This window comes from Perognathus longimembris, chromosome 21 (assembly GCF_023159225.1).
Source record: "Perognathus longimembris pacificus isolate PPM17 chromosome 21, ASM2315922v1, whole genome shotgun sequence".
NCBI classification, from domain to species: Eukaryota; Metazoa; Chordata; class Mammalia; order Rodentia; family Heteromyidae; genus Perognathus; species Perognathus longimembris.
In genome coordinates, this window is record NC_063181.1 from 4,475,929 (window position 1) to 4,497,584 (window position 21,656).

The 21,656-nt window shown below is 53.4% G+C and overlaps 1 protein-coding gene and 1 long non-coding RNA gene across 2 annotated transcripts in view; both read right to left on the bottom strand.

Moving 5' to 3' along the window:
* Msra (methionine sulfoxide reductase A) overlaps positions 1–21,656 on the bottom strand; it is a 226,225-nt gene that overhangs the window by 17,631 nt on the left and 186,938 nt on the right. The window lies entirely within an intron of this gene.
* On the bottom strand, positions 14,191–21,181 carry LOC125339548. The gene is made up of 3 exons (XR_007208557.1): positions 21,170–21,181; positions 14,706–14,718; positions 14,191–14,422 (listed from the first exon to the last, which is right to left on the bottom strand). It is a non-coding gene; the product is annotated as an uncharacterized LOC125339548 (long non-coding RNA).

Sequence of the window (21,656 nt, forward strand, 5' to 3'; positions counted from 1 at the left end):
TTCCCTCCCTCCCTCCCTCTCTCCCTCCCTCCCTTGTTTTTGGTGCCTGTTTAAGCTTTGGGCCTCATGCTCTCAGTTGGCTTTTCTGCTCAAGTCGGGGACTCTACCACTCGAGCCCCAGTTCTACATCACGCATTTCGGTGATCAACTGGAGATAGAGAGCCTCATCTAATGGGCTTTTCTGCCCGGGCTGGCTTTGAATCATGATCCTCCGATTTCAGCCTCCTCGGTGGCTGGTATTACAGTCGTGAGCCATCGAACCCCGTGGGTGGGTTTTGCCAGGGCGAGGCAAAAAAAGCTAGAAGTACAAGAGTCCCTTTGTGGTGAACATCTCCGCACCTGCTTCTGGGTGTCCTTTTCTCACCCACCTGCACAGGCATGCATACAAGAGCAACCCACTGCTGCCACCACCCACCACGGCACCGGCGAGAGAGAATCGCGATTTGGAAATGGAAAAGGACTTCTGGGAGTGACAGCAAAGGGCGTGGTGCTTCTCCGGGCACGAGGAGCTTCACATCAGAGGACCCACAAGGATGCTGGCAGACACGTGCACAGGGATTCAGGCCAGGTTCCGGGTGGGAAGGCTGCCAGCCAAGAGTGTCAAGCGTAATCAATGTCAAGTCAGGAAGACACGCCAGCCCGCTTCTTCCCCTCTGTCTGGGCCCTCCCGTCCAGCAGGGGAACCATCCCGAAAGAGATGTGCCGTCGTTTGGTAGGATGACCCGCCACAGAACCTCTTCTCTGTTGCCGACCTTGTCCTGGGAAGCAGGTGGTGTCTGGCCGTCATAACTTCAGGCATGTCTCTGTGGCCCTTTTGAGGCAGAGCCTGAGTCACCCCAGGAAGCTTGAGCGCTCTACCCAAACTCACACAATAGACACATCTACGCGGAGACTCAGTTCTCAAGCCTCCTCCCCACACACTTAAAAAACGGTTTCAGAGCTGGGCGCTGGTGCCTCACGCCTGTAATCCTAGCTACTAAGGAGGCTCAGCTCTGAGGATTGCGGTTTGAAGCCACTCAGGCCAGGAAGGTCTGTGAGACTCCTCTCTAATTAACCACCAAAAGTACTGAACGTGGCGCTGTGGTTCAAATGGTAGAGCACTATGTTTGAGCACAAAAGCTCAGGGACAGCTCCTAGGCCCTGAGTTCAAGCCCTAGTGAAGTGCCAGACTTTGAAGCCAGGCCCCATTTTACCACGTGAACCCCATTTTAGAATCGAACCCTGAGCCAATCAGATTTGTACCTGTGTCCTAATCTTGCTTGCTTGCACACCTGATTCTTGTAACCTTGTTCTTTGCCTTTATAAGCCCTGTGCAATCGCAGCTCGGGGCTCCCTCCTAACCTCCGCTGTGTCGGTGGGTAGGACGAGGCCCGAGTTGCAACTCGCATAAATAAAGCCTTGCCTTGCTTTTGCATTTCGGAATGTCTGGGTCTCGGTGGTCTTCTCGGTGGTGGTTTCGCGACTTGGCACAACATTGGCACAACACTAGGACTGGGACACAGACACACACACACACACACACACACACACACACAGTTTTAGGCCAGATTTCTTTTTTTTTTTTTCCTGGCTTAAGTGCTTCGATATGGTAAAGAATGCATCTTCCTCCTATCCATGGCTATTCCCAGGAATTCCCGCTTCTGTTAGATGAGTATCCCTTGAAGGAACAGGACTTTAGCCTAGTTCTCTTTCTATGTTCAGCACTTAGTGTATGTTCACTCTCTGTGGCCACTGAACGTTTGGAGTTGTGAGTTGAATCAAACCATCAGAGCCAGTTTTAAAAAAACAAAACACCTCTAATAAATTGAAACCCTTAAGAATTCTTTAGGTTTTGAGTCACTTAATAAAAGGATAATATTTATCAACCGCCGTCAGTCCAGTACTATTCTAAGAGCTTTACACGGAATCACATTCCTCATCTGTCAAACCCCACAGGAGGCAGGTCCTATCTTGATCCTTTTACAGATTGGGAAACTGAGGCCAGGCAGGGCCGCCAAGTGGCACGCCCAGGAGAAGGTATGAGAGCTGAGGTTCGAGTCCCCCTGTGGCCTTGACTTTGACCGACCCTGCTTCTGCTCAGGTGTCTTCCTCGCCGTGCCAATCGCGGGCCCCGGGCGGCCCTGGTGGCCCCTGGCTGGAATGTGGAGTCGGGGTGGGAGCTGGTGGGACCAGCCTAGGCCTGACGGGATGCACTACCGAGGGGCACGGCTGGGAGGCAGCAGGGAGGGAGGGAGGGCCAGTAAGCAGTCTTAAGACATTAGGAGCAAGTCCTGGAGGGAGGGTGTGAGGTGCCGGTCCCTCCCTTCTCTTTTCAGCTGTCTACCCTGAGGTGGGCAGCTTGCGGTGGGGCGACATGACTCTCCGCCTCACCAGAGGACCCAAAGCCGGGGGCCGCCCAGCCGCGGCCCGGAGCTTCCACCACGGAGGCGGAAACGAGCCTTTCCTCGTCTGAAAGTCAGCTCTCCCAGGCCTTTTGTTACAGTGACAGGAAGCTGATGCTCCGTGGTCTCCCACGCCCAATGGCACCGAGGTCTGCCAAGTGAACCACCCATGGGTGCACGGCGTCTGTCTGTCCTCTCCACAGGACAAACCGCTCAGCCGGCTAGACTGCGACCCGCAGAAAACCCTGCACAGAATCAAGTCACACTCCAGGAAGACGGATCGCCCCTGGAGGAAGTCACCAGGAGTCCGGCCACCCCCGTCGGGGGATTCAGACACCTGCCTGGTGTCGCGATGTTGCTGGCCTAGAATGCAGTTTCTCTCCAGAGCCAAGAACGAGAGGGGAATTCTCTACCCCGAGGCCGAGCTGGGGCAGCCACGCCGCAGAATAGGGCTGGGCATGCCAGGCGTCCGGGTCAAGTCCTAACCCCTCAGCCGTGGCACGCACGCACGCACGCACGCAGCAAGGTGTCGGGGAAGGTGTTGCAAACACGTGCGGGTGCGCCCGGGCCTTTCCCCGGTTCTCCTGGGAGCTCGGCACTGGTTAACGGGGACCTCAGATCGCTAACTCTTCGCTCTTCCCGAGGAGGCCCAGCAAGCAGCGCCCCCTCACAAAGCCGCACTCAACTCCGCAACACGACAGAACGGCGGAAGCAGCGTGACATTTGGTTCTGGCAACACAGCAAGTAGAACAGCACGGGGGAAGTCCTCCAGAGGTCCTTCATGTGCCTGGAGGGTCCGTGACTCCCTGGCCATCCCTAGGAGGGGTCGGACGCCAGCGGCTCCTGACAGTCCTACTGTCGGGGGAGGCCAAGGGGCACCCATTAGCCTGGTGGTCCTACATTTAATAGGAGACAGGAAGGAAAAAGTGACGAGGGGAAGCGTAGAAAGGAGCAGCCATTTGTCTGCAAGTCAGGTCCAGGCTGCTTGTCTATGCAAATACAAGGGCGAGTTCAAAGGCAAATCAAGGGGGAAATGCAAATGAAGGGGCGGGACTGCGTGTTCTTAGCAGTGACCTCGACCTGGCCAGCTCCCTTCCGCTATTCGGCGGTGCTACACAGTGGGAAGGACACAGAAAGGCCTGGGAAGGCACAGTGCGGGTCATTTACCAGCAGTGAGACCTTGGTAGCTTCTTCACTGTTTCTAAGACTTGCTTGGCTGATCTGTGAAATCAGACCCTCGTACCATGCCGCACCAAGCCCCTGCAGGGCCCGGACACGAAGCCCCTCGCTGCGGCCTGGCAGACTGTGTGCCAAATCCACGGCTCTCCTTATCCGATGGGTAACTCAGACCCGGGGGGGGGCGGGGGGGGTCCCCTGCGCCAGGGACCCTCAGCAGTCAGACGCCTCAAGGCCTTGAGAGGTACTTTGTTTTCAGAATGAATGCGTTCACATTTGAATGCATTCCCTAACTGTGTTACAAATACGTAAGCACATTATCATTTATATGACGCACGTAATAAATGCATACATGATCCATTGGCTCATAAAGAGTTACAAATCAGAACAGATGCTCATTAGCAACACATTTCAAAAACACTGAGAAGATAGGTATTTTGGTACTTGGTGTATATGTTTTCTGTTCTCCTCCCCCCCCCCCCCAGTTCCCATGTGAACAAGCCGGCGAGTGCAAACTGGCAAAGCGGCCAGGCCTTGACCTTCAGGGGCATCACGTTTCCCTGTCTCTGTCTACAGCCCCCAAGTCCTGCCCAGGAAGTTCACTCCGGGACTTCCTTCCCGTGACACTCCACAGGCAAAGTGTCCTGGGAGCAGAAGGATCCTAGGAATTGGGCCGGCAGAGCAGAGGCCGCTCAGCTCTCAGCTGCGCACACGCCAGTGTGACTTCTCCATCCATCAGCAGGGGCGCCGGGGAGAGACGGGGCCGAGAGACGGGGCCAAGCGGCAGTGGGCGAACCCCGCATCTGCCCCGGGGCTGGCCCAGGCTGGCCATGGAGTCCAAGCCACCCCCCCACGCCCCCCCCCCCACCCCCAGGAAGGGCCGGCCCTGTGCAACAAGTCTGATTAGGGCTGTGCTATTCGTTATCTACCTTAATGCTTTCTTTTTAGTTCTCAGTGCTTGGAAATTGAAATCCAGGCCTTGCAGCTAGCTAGGCAAGTACTCTACCGCTGAGCGATCGCTGTCCACAGCCCCCGTCTCAACTGTAAAACCCTGAAGACGGGCAGCTGTTATCTCCAGTGTGACCTCCTGACCACTCCAAGCCCTTCCTGCAAATTCCCACAGCGATCCCAGCCCGCTGCACCCCACGGCTCGCCGGCACTCACGGTGGGGTGCAGCTTTTCTCTAGTTGCCGGGGCTTTTCTCCTTTGTTCGTGCCTAGAGAAAAAGAGGGGGGCAGAGAGAAAGGAAGGGGGGGAGAGAGAGAGAGGGAGAGAGAGGGAGGGAGGGAAGGAGGAAGGGAGGGAGAAGGAGAGAGAGGGAGGGAGGGAGGATCGGTTTATTTTGGCGGGTCCCTGGGCATCTCGGGGAGTCTGGTTCTCCGGGGTTTGGCTTGGGAAGGGGGAATCTGCCTCTGGAAGCCGCTGCAGGGACGAGGCGCGCGGTCATGTGACCGCCGCAGCCCCCACGCAGGCACCGGGCGCCCGCTTATCTTATTTGCAAGCACAGAGCAAGCCAATCTCCCCAGAGTTCACTCGGAAAATGACTCCCGACATTTTCAGTTCAATGAGGCCTGGGATTGTAATCGGCTGTTTCTTAATTCCTAATTGGACCCCTCGGGCTCCAGTGACAGCAGCTGCCGGGCGGCCTGTGACACGGATGGGAAAGCCCGGCGGTGCTGAGGGAAAGCGGGGTGCCGGCCACCTGGGGGGGCGGCCACAGGGCCCCCCCGGCCCCCCCAGGTCTGCTCAGCCACCACGTGTGACGAAGGCCTCCAGCTCCCCGCCGTTCCCTTGAGAAGCGGGGCGCTCTGGTGAGGAGAAGCATGAGATTCGGAGCCAGGAAAATCTACACTGACTCTCTGCTGCGGCCATCGTGGTGACCTCCATCGTGGTGACCTCTGGAAAGCGATTCTGTGTCCTTGAGCAGAACAGGTCCCACGTCTATAAAGCAAAAGCATCGTAGACCTAGTGAGAACACCTTACAGCTGCCAAACAGGATACAAACACTGGTTGCTAGAAAGTAAAAAGCAAAAATAATAACAACAAAACCCAATTTTAGAAAGGTGACTTAGTCTGTTATTGGGGCTACGACGTTTCCTCTTCCTCCCCCACCCCCCCAGCTCCTCTTCCACCTCCCTGGTAGTCCCTTTTCCTTTCAAGAGCTTGGTTTTTATTTTACTCTGTATTCCCCCTGGCTTTCACAAATGAGAGAAAACATGTGAAATCTGTCTGGGGTCTGGCTTATTTCACTCAACACCACGATCCCCAGTTCCATCTACTTTCCTACAAGTAACTTCATTATTCTTCTTAATGGCTTAGTAAGATTCCATTGTGTAGGTGTATAGCATTTTCTTTATCCATTCCTCAGCTGACAGGCATCTTGAGTATTGTAGGCGAGGCCTCCATGCACCTGAGGATGTACTCTCTGCCTAGTTGTGGGCGGGGCCTCCATACACCTGAGGATGTACTCTCTACCTAGTTGTGGGCGGGGCCTCCATACACCTGAGGATGTACTCTCTACCTAGTTGTGGGCGGGGCCTCCATACACCTGAGGATGTACTCTCTGCCTAGTTGTGGGCGGGGCCTCCATACACATGAAGATGTACTCTGCCTAGTCGTGGGCGGGGCCTCCATGCACCTGAGGATGTACTCTCTGCCTAGTTGTGGGCAGGGCCTCCATACACCTGAGGATGTACTCTCTGCCTAGTTGTGGGCGGGGCCTCCATACACCTGAGGATGTACTCTCTGCCTGGGCCAACTCTGACTCATTTGGACATAGCCCAGAAGCAGTACCGCGGAACCTTGTGCAAGTTCCATTTTTAATTTTTTGAGGAATCTCCGTACTGGCTTCCATCGTGGCTGAGCTAATGCACATTTCCACCAGCAGTCAGTCAGAATTCCTCTGCCCTCCACATCCTCACCATAGTTGTCCATGTTCTTGGTGACAGCCATTCTGACTGGGTAAGGAAGAATCTCTAGGCAGTCCTGGTTTGCATTTCCCTAACTGCTTAAGAGGGTTGGACATTTTTAATGTATTCACTGGCCATTTGTACCTCTTCATTTAAAAACCGTTCAGTTCCATTGACCATTTATTGGTGGGGTTACTCGATTTCTCTGCTGTTTAATTTTTGAGTTTTTCATGCATTCTGGATATGAATCCATTATTAGAATAGTATCTGGCAAAGACTGCCTCCTGTTCTTTAGGCTGTCTCTTCACTTTTTTGATCATGTCTTTCACCTTGCAGAAGCCTTTAAATTTGATATAATCTCAGTTGTCAAAGAAAAAATATTGTTTAAAATGGCCATTCTCCTGACAGTAATCTACAAATCCAATCCAATTCCCATCAAAGTCACTTTTCACAGAAATAGAAGTTTCTTCTTTGAGAACAGAACATCTGTGCCAAGTGTCCAACAAAAATGAGATGTGGGACTCTGCCTGTGTGGACACTTCAATTACGAATTCTTGGTTTCATAACCAATAATGATTATTTTTCTTTCAATGCTATGATTAATCTAACATACTTGTATTATATGTATATGCATATAATACACGTGTGCATGTAGATATAATAAAAACAGACACAGATAGTCTCTATAACTATTCTTAAAATGTTCATATGATTAGTAAGTCCTAATTCAATAAATTATTCAGCTACCAACAATGCACAAAGTGACAATGGCTGGTGATCCTTAGATGTCACATATTAATAAAAAAAATGTTAACTGTAGATGCCTGTAATTTTTTTTCTGCAATTCTTTTACATTGCCTTTTAAAATTTTGGATGGTCTTTTAATGAGTAACACACAAGCCAAAAAGAAAGTCAAAGGTAAAATCCCTTTACTTGGTGTGGTAGCAATGTACAAAAGCAATTTCTGCAGGTGGTGTTTCATTTGCTGTGATTATATTCAGTTTTGAAATGTCTGTGTTCCATCTTTCCTTCTAGAACTTTATCTGCAATTAAGGATCTCTGCCATTAGGTGGCAGTAGTGTCACTATCATGTTGTAGCCAAATAAATTGCTATTTAGATCTCTAGCAAAGATAGAAATCTGTATTTCTCTTGCTAAAAAATAATTTTTGGCAAAAATAGACACATTCAACAGTATTTTAAAAAGTTGTTCATGTTTTTAATTGTTAGTATGAGACTTCATACTATTCTACAGTTGTGAACCTAATGATTTATTGTTAAACTGGATACCAGTGGCTCATCCTAGCTACTCAGAAGGCTGAGACCCAAGGATCATGGTTCAAAGCCAGCCTTGGCAGAAAAGTCCAAGAGACTCTTATCTCCAATTAACTACCAATAAGCAGGAAGTGGACCAATGACTCAAGTGGTACAGTGCTAATGCTGAGCAGAAAGGCTAAGAAACAGCACCCAGGCCCAGGACTGGTACAAAAAATAAATTAAGTGGAATGTGGCTTAGTGGTAGAGTGCTCGCCTTGCATGCATGAAGCTCTGGGTTCAAGTCCTCTGTACCACATACATAGAAAAAGCCAGAAGTGGTGCTGTGGCTCAAGTAGTAGAGTGCTAGCCTTGAGCAAAAGCAGCTCAGGGACAGTGCCCAGGCCCTGACTTCAAGCCCCAGGACTGGAAAATAACAACAACAACATAATAATAATAAATTAAAAAATAAGAAGAAATCATTTTTAAGTACTTGGTCACTACTAAACATAACTGTTTCTCCCTGATCTGAATGCAGAATTTATTTCAAACTCAGGATCCTGACACTTGCTTTTACTTTTGGGGCCTGGTGCCGGCTGTTTTCTATACTCCTAGCAGATGCTGTTCCCTGCGCGGCCAGTCTGTGCCCTAGAGCTACGGCAGCAAGCTATTTGCTTGCTGAGTTCTTACAGGCAACTGGAGGGGCAGACCTGCTTTGATGTTCAGGCTGTTGGACAGGTAAGGCTTCCTGCTCCACCCTGGGCAGCAGAAGGATAAGGGGTGCAGGCAGCAGGCGCCACGATGCATGCAGACACGGGAGAGCCACGTGGACTCAGGCGGGGAGACATGAAGACACGCTTAAACAGGGTCACTCTGTCTCCCATCCCCTCAGTAACATGAACTCCGGACCCAAGCAACGGCGTTATAAAGACACCTTGGTTTCTATTACAGAGCGGTGCAGCTCTCAAAGCAGTATTTGCACCGAGAGCCAGGCAGGATTTGGAGGCTCCCACCACCAGAAGCAACCGGAGGCAGGCTGCGCCACAACGGCTTTAGCCACCGGCGCAGGGGCTGCTTTTCAGCCCCCAGATTCCGGCACATCAACCCCCGTGGTCTCTGGGAGAAATCAGACTTTTTCTCCTGTCCCAACTTTGCAAAAAGAAAAAAGATTACAACTCAAATGAAAGGGAAGGACTCCATCTTGCGTGTGGATTTGATCTGTATTTTCCTCTGCTTTGTTTGAGCTTGCACCTTTGGATCAGGGTTTCAAGGCTAGGCAGGAGGCTTCCTCACTGTCACCATGGCTTTCTAGAACGTTCTGACAACACAGAAGGACGCTGGGCTCTGACTTTGCAGATGGTTTTGTGACAAGCCACGCAGGCCTCTCACTCATGGGGGGCAGAGGACAGAGCTGCCTTCCTTCGTTGGCCTCCGTGGCCCCTCGGATGAGGGCCATGCCACCCCTCTCCCAGGGAAGGCCAGCGGGCTGGGACTGCGGCCCCCACTCTTGGCCTGGGTTTTCTTTTCCAGCTGGGCCGAGCAGCCTTCTCGGTCGCCCTCCTCCCTCCTACCACCGGCACTGGGCACTGCCCACGGTCCCCAGAACGGGGCGAACCCCACCCCCCGCTGCTTCTTGCCCGGTCCCCTGTGCCGTCGACTCAACCCTTCACAGGATTGTTTTTACAAACGGAGTTAAACTGTATTAGAATACAGCGGATGAACACACCGAGTGCTACGGCGGGCGTGTGCGCTCTTCTCGCCATTGCTACTCTGTAGCCAGGAATAAGGTAGCGGCCATGTCAGACAAGCTCAGGGAAGCAGAGGCAGCTTCCCAGGGACGCTAGCTACACCAACACCTCCGCCCTGCGGCCCGGGAAGAGCTCATGAATCCAAGCACTCGGCACCCAGTACCAGCTGACCGAGCACACACAGTACCCACGACCCGCAGGAGAAAGGCGGCGGTCGCTGACCACAAGGGGCTCACAAGGGACCGACGCCCTAAGACTGTGGGCCTGGAACAGCAGGCTCTGTCAAAGCAGCTCGCCAGGGCAGGGGAGTGGACGGGGGAGCGGGGGGGGGGGGGGGGTGGGGAAGAGGACCCCTGACCCAAACCAGGAGGGAGGCCTGCGGGATTGGAGAGTTCACGACACAGCCCAGCCAGAAAGCACACTGAGCCTCCAACAACCGCAGCGCCCACTGCAGACGGCCTGCCGGCGCTCCAGAAGGTCGGGGGACATATGGGGTGAAGCTCGTCACTCTCCTCACTGCCAGATCACGGAGAATTCCAGAAAGGCTGCCCGAGGCCTGGCGCGGACACCATCCTGGGCTCTGCCCAGCCGGGGTCCCGCAACCTCGTGGCTCAGCCTGGCGTTGCCCACGGCGCTGCGTACCAAGCTGCGGGCAGGTGTCGCGGTGTAAATTTAGAGCCCTTGGCTTCCTCCACCCACTCAAACTTCACACTTTCCCCCACGCTGCTTTTGCCTGGACCAACTTCCCTAAAAGGAACGTGGAGCCTCTTCTCCCTTCCACACACACACACACGCACACACACGCGCACACACACGCTCACAGTCACACACAATCACCATCTGCTGTGGAATGCCTTCCAGATTCGACGGGGCTCTTCCCCTGGGGCCGCAGACCAGCTCTGTGGGTCTCCGTGTGACCCCAAGCCTCCCCTGCCCATTCTCAGCTGTGCGTCCTGGGGTGCCATGCTTCTACGTCAGGGACTCGGGGGGGGGGGTCAAAGGCCCCCTGGGGAGCACTGGAGCGGCCCAAGGTCGGTGAGGCCGGGCCGCCGAGTCCCGGGTTCAAGCTACCGTCCGTCACCGTGTCCCGGGACGGGACCTTAGACGAGGCACTCCGTCTCCCGTCTCAGATGACTTGGGAGCAGAGAGTCCGGGGACAGAAGGGGTTTGAGACAGTGTCACCGGCTCCCAACCCTGGGTCGGGGGGGACGTGTCCTACCCATACCCGGACAACTGCACCCTCTTCCGTCCAGAGCCAGGCAAGAAGCGGATGCTCTCCATCTATAAGTAGTTCCTGCTGTTGCAGATAAAATTAAAATGGCACGGTTATTTTGGTAGGGGGAAAAAATCAGGTAAAAAAATTGCTGAAAAATAAACTCTCCCTCAAATGCCACACCCCGCCCCCCCCTTCGCCGTGTTCTTTTTTTATGCCCAGTTGGTATTTGTTTTTAATCCTGGCTGATTGTCAATTTTCAGACCTGATGCATAGAGTGGCTTGCTATTCCGGAGGCGTTATTTTAAGATGAAACAATGTAAATTCTGACTTTGGGTGGCAGATGGCTGGCAGTTCGCTGTTTGGCAAACCAACTGGTATGGTATGTTGGAAATTCGGAGCAGCAGGTACACAGCTCAATTTGAAACTACCGCAGATGCTAGGAGGGTGCGGGGGGGGGGCGCAAGCTGGTCAGGAAATTAAGAACAGTACTCGGATGGAGCTCGGAGGGGGAAAGAGATGATAATTAGCTGAAAGTTTGCTTCTCTCCATCTCCACTTCTCTCTCTCTCTCTCTCTCTTTCTCTCTCTCTCTCTCTTTTTCATCGTGTTTTGAAAAACCCATAGAAGTCAGCACAGGGAAGCGCTTCTAATTTAGCTTCGGATCTATCTGTTTGGCAAAGCCCGGCCTCCCTAAGAAATTCAAAGGTGAGGAAGGAACAGATAAAGAGAGTCTCAAACGTGTCGTTCCAGAGAGAGATGCAAGCAGCGGTGTTAAAATAAAGAGCCCGTCTCCCCCACTCGTTCTTCAGGCTAGCTGGCGAGGAAGGACTTGTACCTAGGAAAGAGGTGCGCAAGTGACATTCACCCCACCCTTGTCTCGGCACCCGTCAACCCTCACCGCGGAGTCAGCACGGTGCGGGCGACCTCTGTGTGCTCAGAGCTGCCCCCTCGGGGGAGGGCCCGAGCCCTACCACCTGCCCCGGCCCACCCGTCCACTAAGGTCCTTGCAAGGTCAGCGCGGACACTGAACGCTTAAAGAAGGGAGGCCGCTGGCCCACCCCCGGCCGTGGCTGTCAGCAGCTTGTCAACGGGCATGGCAGAAGAACTCGGAAAGTCTGGGTGCTTTGGACTGGACGTCTGACGTCTAAGGCCCGCCCTGCTCCCGAGGCACACCTGTGTCTCTCCCACGCTGCCCCGCGGAGACCCCCGCGCGTGCGCGTGCCTGCTTGGATGACACAGAGACGTAGCGAGACCCCCCCCCCCCGGGGAGTCACAAGTCCAACCCCGCTGAGGGACTCACTCCGGGGGGGGGGGGGTGCCTCGGACACGAGGCCCGGGTCGCTACGGCCTGGAGACGGAGGCCTCTGGAGAGCTGTGGGAACTCCAAGGGAGGGACCGGCCCCCCACGCGACCGTCCCGGGTGCGAGTGGACCCCCTCACCTTCCCCACCCCCCATCGCCTTTGCCACAACCTCCGTCTCCTCGCTCAGACCCCGTAGAGGCCCAACTCCAAGCCCACCTCCTGCACAACCTCCATTCCCGGGGGGAAGGGTGCTGTGCCCCAATCAACAGTCCTCGCCTGTTGAGACGAGTCCGGCCTGCTCTTTCTCCTCCATGTTCCTAACATATGGTATCGAAACCCGGGAGAGGAAAAGCGCCAGGAGTAACTGGCCGCCTACCTCCTGGCCGCCTCTCATGGGACCGTTTCAGAGCCTGCGATGCTAACTATCCCCTCTTCCATCCCTGGACTCTTGATCTCCAGACAGAAGCCCCTGCACCGTTTGACCAACTCCATCCACCACCCAAAGCCTGCAGGACAAGGCAACGGCCATGGACTGTGGCGGAGGCACCCCAACATGGAGGGGGGGCTCCAGGAGTCTCTCACTTCCTGTCCGTTCAGGAGTATCTCACGTTTGACTGACCCCCCTGACACCCTTTAAGAAGGACCTTGGGGACGCCCTCTCCTAACTATGGGGGCCCATTCATCTGCCTTCCCAAGGCCACAGGGACCCCTGAAGTGGGGGGACAGGTCACTCTGTAATCCTACCAATTTTTCCAAAGTGGGTCTTCAATTGCAGCACCCTCCCCCAAATTAATCTGCTTACATATCCAGATCCAGCCTCAGCACAAACTCAAGCTCGAGTTTAGTATCTTCAATTTTGACATTACTAACTTAAAGCGAAATGGTGAGGGGTCTGAGGGTCCCCTACACCTAAGCCTTCTTACACCTCTGCTCCAGACTCCCCCCCTCCCGCCCCACCTGTCCTGCCCTGCGAACCAAGTCCTTCTCTGCCATAAGCCTCCCAGCCATCTCCTCCTCTCTCTCTCTCTCTCTCTCTCTCTCTCTCTCTCTCTCTGACAGCTTCCAGACGAGAGATCATTTGCTCTTGGATCATCTCCATTAGCGTTGACAGCCCTTTGACTTGTGCCCTTGAGAGTCAGCGGCAGGCTGGGTCCCAGGGCCTCCCTTCCAGGTTCCCTCTTAAAGCCATACTGGGTCAGAGGTTCCCTACGCCCAAGCCTCTTCTCCGTCCTTGCTCTTGCAACTACATTCTTCCTCTTTGCAGCCAGGTCGGATTTTCTAAGTGAAGACTGTCCTCTCTATGCAAACTCCCTTTGTCGACCTTTGCCCCGTGCCTGCGAGGGCTGTTTGGCTGACACTGGTGGGGTTGGCTATATGCCCTTAAAGGTGAAGAGACCGTCTATGTTTCCCATGTCTATGTCAGAACAACCATCTAACAACCCTGCTAAAGCAGGACGCCCAAACTTCCCAGCCAGAGCTACTTAATGAGGCCGTGAACATCTTTTAACATCTTTATCAGGAGGAAGAAGCCAAAGAGGAAGAGGAGAGACTTCCCAAAGACAGATACCAACTCTTGGCTACAGCCAAGGGGCTCCAAAATGGGCGACCCTGTTCCTGACCAGCGCCAAGCCAGGCCTCTGCTCTGGTTCCTGTGCTAGTCTATCACGACAGAGGCTGGCCAGCAAACACCCCGGGCCCTTTCCCTCTCGTCCTTCAACGGTCTGGCCCTTGTTCCCAAGCCCAAGCCCCATGAAGGGAGCAGTCAGACAGAGAGCATACCCAAAACAAACTCGCTCCCTTTTTTTTTTGTTTTTTGTCTTTGGGACTCAGACAGTAATCCATTCCTTTTCTCCTTCCTGAGTCTACTCACTTCAGAATCTGGATTCTTAATTTCCTCTTTAAGGCAAGCTCCTCTAGAAGGCTGCGAGAAGCTCCCTGGAGAAACCCCTCACCTCTTCCCTATCCCAGAGCACCATCCAACGGCCCACACACTGAGCCCACACCCTAGGCCTTGCCCGTTTCCATCTTGCTGTCTCCTCCCCTTAAAAATGTCAGGCGACAGGAATTGAGGAGAGGTGCCTCCTCCCCTTGGAAATCTGTTTGGCCACTCTCCTGTCCCCAGTTCTCTCTGCAGGCCCTGGCGACCGACAGCCACCTAGGAAGAGACCAAGAAGGCCACCTGCGTTCTCGCGCAGCCCCCTCTCTTCCGCCCAGCTTTACCAAACTGTCTTAAACGTTTTCTGTTTCGGTTCATCAATGTTTGCTTAAGCGTGGAGACTCTGTGGAACTCTGCTTGTCGTTGGCAAAAGTTTTGTGTTTTGAGCGTTGTCTTGTGTTTTGTGTGGTGTTGCCTGTTTTTCTAGCAATGACCACATGGCTCTATCATTCAGTGGGCAAAAATGTCTTTTGCCACTGGAGTTCCAGAAAACTTATGGCTGACTTTCATTTCTTTAAAAACCTAAACATGCCTTAAAACTTTTGTGCACAAGTGTGTATGGGAACATGCTCAAAATAACTTCATTTTAATGCATAAAAGCTGTCATCGTGGTGTGAGAAAGCCTTTTCTATCAAACTAACATGTTTCTGCCTTGAATATTGGTATTTTTGGTATTGATATTTCCTAAAATTATTTGTTTTTTTTTGCCAGTCCTGGGGCCTGGACACTGTTCCTGAGCTTCTTTTGCTCAAGGCTAGCACTCTACCACTTGAGCCCCAGCACTACTTCCAGGCCTTTTCTGTTTATGTGGTATTGGAGGAATCAAACCTGGGGCTTGAAACATTCTACCACTAAGCCACATTCCCAGCCCCACAAATTCTTTGCTTTTTGACTTCAATTGTAACTATTATCTGTGCTGCTTGTGACCAGCCATCATGTCAGGAATATGAATCTTGTATTGAAAGAGTCAATTATCAAGCGTGCTGCTTGGTAGAAGGGTAAATCGTTATCAATGGAACTAGTCAAAGGGATGAGACCCAGCCCTGCTCCTAGCCAGCTGTGATGGAGAAAACTGTAAACCTTTTTAGGGAAGTAGCCTACTTCCTAACCTTGGTAATCAATTATACTCAGAATGTGAGCCTGGTGAGGTCAAAGGAACCCGCAATGGGCAGTTGGAACCCACAATGGGCAGTTGGAACCCGCAATGGGCAGTTGGAACCCACAATGGGCAGTTTGAAACTCAAGCACCAAGAAGCTCATCAGATTTGGGCGTGAACAAATGGGTAGAAGAGTTAATCCAAAACACAAATGAAAGAAAAACCATTAAGGAGACTAGGAAACATAAAAAGGAAAGTTAGTTGCTTTTTTTTTTAAAGCATTGAGAAAGGAATTGAGGAAACAAAACATTGTTTCCTTTGGATAGTAAAGGATTTGGAAAGTCAGAATTGTCTTAAATGTTTGTTCCAAAATGGAAAAAGGGAGAAATTAAGACAAACCCCAGAAGGTTCGAGTAAGTAGCAGATGGTATAAGTATGTCTTGAATTTATAAGATAGATCTTATTAGTAAACTTAGTAAAGTTGGCTGTGATTTAAGTAAGGTCAAGACTAATGCACTGGTGTAAACCCAGCATCTAATTCTTTATGTCCATCTATAAAAGTAATTGTCTATGCACTATTAAGTTTGTCAAGTTTTAATGACATAAAATTAAGTGGTAAGTTTACTTAAGTGTTTATGTCAAGGTCTTTTAAATGAACATCTTTTAACTCAGATGCTATTTTTCTGTCTAATATGTGTTTCCCAAGGATGTGAGCTACCTTGGATACAGAGCCTTTATCCAGCATTCTTAGTTGTAATCACAAAGGTTTGACTTATTAACAATGGTTTCAAGTAGTATCCTAAAGTGCTATCTTCAGCTAAAAGTTAACTAGATTGTTTAATCAGTTTTGCTGTTTTGAAACTCTCATCATGTCTTCAAATTAGCTACTATTGAGTTTTGTCATTACAGATTTTATCCTCTGCAACATTTAGCCAGACCCACTGAGGGACAAATCAATCTTACAGGTATTTATTGGTCAAACCTAACATCGATTCTTATTGGATCTGAGGATCACGGTTCGAAGTCAGCCTGGGCAGGAAAGTTCCTGTGAGACTCTTATCCCTAATTAACCAGCAGAATGCTGGAAGTGGTGCTGTGGCTCAAAGTTGTAGAGTGCAAGCCTTGAGCTAAAGAGCCAAGGGGCAGTGGTCAGGCCCTGAGTTCAGGCAGTGACTGACAGAAGCCAACTGGGAGGTGACCCCCGTGGGACCAAGCTTGTCCTGGCAACGACAGTCCATCCAGAGGCAGCTGGAAGAACTGCAAGTAAGAGGGGATGGTGTCAGACCCTACGTGCAGTGCCTCTGTGCCTGCCCTTTCAAAACTAACCAGAATGGGGAGATCAAAAGACAATCGTTGATGAGCACGCCTGCCCAATGTTCACATCCCTCTACCTTCTAACTAGACAGGAACTTATATCCATTACCTGCTACTTCTATTCACAGTGGGTCTCCCATGCATACTCTAGAATCTAGCCATCTACAATCAAGCTACAAGAAACGTTCAAGGCTTCCCACAGGTCCCTTAGCCACTCCGGTCCAGCCCTAGCGTCTGCTTGGTTATTCTTAACCAGTCCACCAAGCTGTTCCCTACCCAGTTGCTAGAAACCCTAGACACCCGCTTCCTGTGCCCCGGTCCAGTCGTATGGAAATTCCTCCTTCCCTGTAACGGGCCACACTTCTGCTTGTGAGGAAGGTGTGCTCTCTCCAGTCATCCACATCGGCCGGTCCTGAGACCTTGCCACCCTTTTGCACGATCGCAACTCAAGCGCAAGGGCATCTCAGCGGATGATGGGACCCCTCCGCCTCCAGGGCATGTCCTCGTGGGGATCCCTCTTGTGGGGATGTCCCTGGACCTTTAACAGCCATCCTCTTACTCCTCCTTCTTGGACCCTGTTTTCTCGACCTTTTTCAAAATTCTCTCAGGCCACTACCCGGGCGCAAGTCAAAGCCACCCTATTACTCCAGGCAACTGGAGGCTTCGCTTACGCTACGCTGCCCTGCCCTGCCCAGCACAGACTTGGACCCTGAAGACCCCAGCCCCGGTGACGGCTGGATACCCATGTCAGCAGGAAGTAGCCAGAAAAGCCCACGATGTCCCCGAACCTGTTATGCTCCTCCAGGGTTTGAGATGATTGGAATCTGCTTTGTCCTCACAACTCCACGTTGCTCCCATGGCCCACTGACCACCTCCTCCCCCATCCCCGGGACCCTCCTGGTTCTCAGGAAATCTTCACCCCGGCCTTATCTGAAAGGCAGGACGACCGGCATCAGGACCGTACCGCGGCCAACAAACCCCACACGGGACACTTCGCACCACAGATCCCAAACACGGCCATTTGGACAATAAGTCCCCGAAAGGATAAAGGAAGTCCGAAGGAGAGTCTGACCTCTTCCCTGGGCTCCTCTTCCAGCCTAATCTTTTTATCCATCCAAAGACCCAATATGAAGGGCCGGCCTCTCCTCTCTCGGCCCCATCCTCTCATGTATCTAGAGATGGAATATGAAGGACTGACCTCCGCCCTACCATCTCAGGTGCATATGGACGTCAGGCAACCCCCTAGGTGTGCACGGATGTGCCTGACATTCTACCTCCCCTGTGGGCCTCACCCAAAGCCCCCACCTCCCTAGTAGCCTTTTAGATAAACTCTGTCTCCTTCTCAGACCCCATTACAGCCTAACTCCAACCCTGCTCTTTGTACAACCTCCATTCTCACGGAAGGTCCCCGTGCCTTGTTGCTGTGCCTCAATCAACGGTCCCTGCCTGTGGGGATGAGTCTGGCCTGTGCTTTCTTCTCCATTTTCCTAACACTAAGCTCCTCCTTCCTCTCGGGGAGGGCTGTGACCCATTTGCTCCATCTGTCTTCACTGGCTCTGTGGTTACTGGACGGAGTGTCGGCAGCCTTCCCTTCATTGATGGCTTGGAGCGGAATGGCAGACCCAGCCAGGCCCCCTGACAGGTTCCCCGGAAGCTGGCCTGGGGTCCCCAGGAGAGCCCAGCCAAGGTGACTCCCCAAAGGAAAAGTAGCGAGGCAGGGAGGAGCCAGAGGAGACCGACATTCCTGAGGGAAACGCGTTGCTGCTTTAATCCCTGGCTACCCACGTGACGAAGCTGGCAAGGGGCCTGGAAGCCCTGCTGAGAACCTTCCTCGCACCAAGCGGAGCAAGGAGGCTGCAACACCGCACGCCCTTCCGCTGTGTCCCTAGGGACGTTTAAGTGTACTGGGGAGGGGACCAAGCACACAAGAGTTGGGGGGCTGGAAGAAGGGGGAGCTCTGGTTAAATGTTGACAAGAAGGGCAGGAGGGGAGTCTGGAGCAGGCTCCTGGCTGGGTTTCCTGAGTGACCCCAACAGCACTGTGCAAAATGGCCATGCTGAGATCCCCGTCCTCCCAGGTGGGAGGTAAGCCTGTGAGTGCTATTTCCGGGTCGTGTTAGTGGCTATAGACACATCTGTATTGAAAAACATCAGGAGCACAGAGGAGAAAGGACGGAGCTCACGGGAGAAAAGCACCTTAGAGCATCGACCTATGCAGTAGATCACATTGTCAGTGGCCAGAATCATTGCCCAGTTAATGGCAGTGAGTTTTCCAACGTTTACACTGGGCCAAGCTCTAAGATGTGTGTACACATATATTTATTATTCCAGCATCCCTGCCGTGACAAAGTGGTAGGAGGATTTTTATACCCATTTTATTGGTAAGAAAACTGAAGCTCAGAGGGGCTAACAAACTTCCCAAAGTGTCACAGCAAGTCCGGCCAAGCTGGAATGGGACCCTGGGCTTCTCGGCATTCTTCTCCCGCTTCCATCAGGTAAGGGTCAGACCAAATGAAACGATACAAGAGACCAAGGCGAAAAATCACCGAGCTTGTGCGTAGGAAGCGGCATCTCCTTCCAGAAACTGGAGGGGAAGACAGTGGGGAGAAAGGCAAAAACGCCAAGGGTGACATTTTGAAAGCCCCCCCAGGAGGGAGACTTTTCCCACATGGTGAAAGTCACGTTCACTTAACGAACACAGCCCGGTCCCTGGGAGCCTGTAAGCTGAGAGCCAAATGGAAATGGTCCCCAGAAGTTCCAGGGAAAGCCTGGCTTGGCGTCCCAGGCAAGGTAGAGGGGGTGTCTCACATCCTGTTTGCATCTGAACTGTCCCCAACCCCAGTGATCCTTGAGGACAGGCGAAGGCGACAGCCCCCAGGGGCAGGAGACCCCCCAGGGAAGGGCCCGGGCCGCCATCTCGTCCAAAGTCACCACCGCGAGCGTGGTGACAGAGAACGTGTGAGAGAAAACTAGAACCCGTGCCTCCCGCAGGAGTCCAATGGACGTGAGACGCTGATTCCCGAGTCTTTGGGTACAGACAGGGCTCGGGCGCTACTAATGTGACGGGTGACAGGGACAGGGAGACAGTGGCCGAGTGTGGCCCCGTCTTCCTCCCCACGCTGCATTTCAAAAGGCTGCTTATCTTACATCCCTTCTGCTCATTACACGTTGCAGTGGGTGGCCCTGTGGGGGGCGGCTGGCACTGAACCCACAGCGCTGAGCCTGGGAGGACAAGGAAGAGGCCACCAAAGGAGCTGACCAACTCCAGTAGCTGGAGTGAGTCCGCTTATTGTTTGAAAACCACTTTAATGAGGGACCTAAGCGAAGAAACAAGATAGGCTGCTGCTCTGTAACGGCCAGTCCCAGGCCGGGAGGCTTCCCCAAGTGCCCTTTCCCGGGTGAGGTTCAGAACGGCAGGGTACGGGCGGAAAAGCCAGATCGACCATGTGCAACTCATTATCTCCCCCCACCGGGCGGCAGGAGTCCCCTGCCAGAGGCGAGCGGTGGCTCCGTCTGGACCAGACCCAGAGGGTGTCCTGACCCGGAATGAGCAGTCCTTCTACTGGGAAACCCTCCGAAAGGCACAGAGTTGGGCCTGTTTAGGGACTGGGGCCTTAATCTAGAGTTCATGGTTCCATGTCATTCCACAAACACTGACAGAGCCCACGTCCTGCACCAAACAAGCATGAATTGCTCCTGGACATTCACAACAATCCCTGCCCCCCCAATCAGCTGAACATCCCACGAGGCGGGGGGAAAGGTGTTTTGGGAAAATGGCAGCAACAGTGACACCTTCCCAATGCCCCGTAGAAAAAGCATAGGGAGAAACTCACTGCCAAAGTCATGAGTGGTGACAAGCCACCCCTACCCCATACCATAAGCCAAAAGGAGGAAGACCCTGCTGGTCAGGGGTGTGCGTGGTGGCTGTGGAGGTAGGAGTTCCCGGGCACACACCCCGGCCAGCGGTCGCTGGCAAGCCCCACTGAGGCGGGAAACAGCCGGCCCATGTCAACTGTGGATCTAAACCGAGCTGACAGGAGCCACAGCAGAAACTGTAGAGGACAGCAGAGGCCCAAGGAACCAGTCCCCCCCACCCCACCATCCTGAAAAGGAGGCATCTGAAGGCAATGCATTACACATTCCCGCGCTGCTGTTGGAGCTTGTCTACCGGGTCACCAAATGGCGCGGGGGGGGGGGGGGGGGAGAAAACAACCGAGTGGGAACAGCACCGCGGCCCGGTGGAAGGGCCGGGCCGCTGAACGACCCTGGCTGCTGACAGGAGGAGCGAACGCCACGCATTACGTGGTTTGTGATGTGGCTGTTACGTGGATGACCTGTGTCTGGTCATGTTTCTGGCCGCAGCCACCGGGGAGCAGGAACTCTATGACAGGAGAAACGTGTTGAACTGCCCAACGAAGGGTTAGCCGTGGCGGGGTGTGGGCCTCCTGACTCTGTGCCTTCCCTTCCCCGGGCAAGCGAAGGAGCTTCAGGTCTCCAGGATGGCCCTCTGTGAGCTCCCACGTGGACGGGACCTGGCTTCAAAGCCCTTCCCGTGGCCGAGACACCAGGGCCCAGTTCCTCGGGAATCAGCTCGTACCTTGCTACTGCTACATGCTAAGGGATCTCCAGGGTCTCCTGTGAGCCCTCGCCTCATGGCTGGGCCTCGTCAACCTTGCTAGACGCCTGCCTGTTGCCTGCTCTGGAACCCCCCCCCCCAACCCCGCCAGGCATCTGCCTTCTGGGATCCGCCGCTTCTGCCAGTGCCCAAGAGCCGGCAAGCTTCGGGTAAGCCGCGCCTCAGCCTCCCCACACTTCCTTTGTCCCTGTCACAACATGCCACCCAAGACAGCCTTCTGTGTCCCTGACACCACGTGATTCGGAATCAAAGACCCCGTCACTCCCGGATCCAGCAGCGTCCTAACACAGATCATCCTTTTTCATTACTTCATTTGCTCGGATTCGGAAACTGAAAACCCGTGGCGTTTCGGCGTGCGTGGTACGTGCGGCCCCCACCAGCGGCGAGCCCTGAGTGAAGGCGCAGCCCGTGAAACCTCTGCCCGTGGTTCCCCCCCCCCCGCGCCCCCTCCATCCCTCCCGGGGCCCCCTCCATCCCCCCGCGGCCGCCGACTCCTTCCAAGCACGCGTTCGTCTTCAGCACTTCCACGCAAGCTGCTCTGAACTCCGTGCCAGGAGCTCTGCCGGGCAGGGAGGGGGCCCTGAAGGGGGTGGGGGTGTTGTGACGTGGCAGGCTGATGAAGGGGGTGCCCAGGGCCCGGCCCTGACGAAAAGATGTGCGAGGATGACAATAGGTACAGAGTTAAGGCACA